This window comes from Larimichthys crocea, unplaced genomic scaffold (genome assembly GCF_000972845.2).
Source record: "Larimichthys crocea isolate SSNF unplaced genomic scaffold, L_crocea_2.0 scaffold13003, whole genome shotgun sequence".
Taxonomy (NCBI): Eukaryota; Metazoa; Chordata; class Actinopteri; family Sciaenidae; genus Larimichthys; species Larimichthys crocea.
Window position 1 is genome coordinate 1 of NW_020851786.1, and position 1,018 is coordinate 1,018.

The 1,018-nt window shown below is 40.3% G+C and overlaps 1 long non-coding RNA gene across 1 annotated transcript; it reads left to right on the forward strand.

The window, feature by feature from the left end:
* Positions 1-323: 323 nt before the first annotated feature.
* LOC113744709 (uncharacterized) lies at positions 324-1,018 on the forward strand. The gene is made up of 5 exons (XR_003461742.1): positions 324-374; positions 517-584; positions 674-738; positions 829-882; positions 974-1,018. It is a non-coding gene; the product is annotated as an uncharacterized LOC113744709 (long non-coding RNA).

Sequence of the window (1,018 nt, forward strand, 5' to 3'; positions counted from 1 at the left end):
GGCTCCAGATGTTGCCATCAAATATCAGATATCAGTTGTTGTCTCTTTTATTGAAAACAACACAACAATAGGTATAAAAGGCATATACAGGTATGAAAGAGCTCATTTAATGAACACTGGTTTCTCTGTGCTACAGCTTTAGTGTCGCCTGGCTATGAAAAAAAACAGAAGCCCATCACATCCATCCTAATCCTTTGAAATAATGAATGTGAAGGCTGTTTTGTAGAGAAATAAATAAAAGTAAAATTAGAACCCTACTGATTTACGTGTGTGAGTATCTCATTAAAAGTTGTAATGACCCTACTAAACCAGAATTCAACCCCAGCAGGTCGGCGATGACAATGAGCCCCCGACTTATCTGGAAGCCACTGCAGGTAAAAACTAATCTTTGTATGTTTTTCCCCTTAGTCATAACTTGTCTAGTCTTGTATATAAAGTATATATACTTACATAAAGTACCGGGTGATGCCTCGTGCATTGTGATTTCTCTGAACGATTTTTTTCCTCTTTCTTCAGGCTATGGAGAAATGGAGGCCCAGTTCGCCTTTGACGACAAAACCATCAGACGGACCTTCATCAGGAAGGTACAAACACTGTTTGTGACATTATGACAGCAGTTTATAGCAGCAGTCAGACTCCCCGTTGCTCTGACACAGTGTATGTCCTCCCGCAGGTCTACGCCATCCTCATGGTTCAGCTGCTCGTGACAGTGGGCATAGTTAGTCTCTTCTCATTCTGGTAACTAGTCTACTCTTTATCAATGGTAACATTTTTTTGCCACTTTGACACAAAACTGATTATTTAACATGTTATTCTCTGTCTCCACAGTGAACCTGTCAGGTTTTTTATTCAGACTCATCCAGGCTTGTACATGGCATCATAGTAAGTGAAAATACGTCATAGCTCACATCATAGTGTCGCCTTTTTTTTCTCTTACTTTATTGATCACATCATTTTCTCCTCTTCTCGCCAGCCTCACGTTCTTTGTCACCTACATTGCACTCAGCTGTTGTGGAGA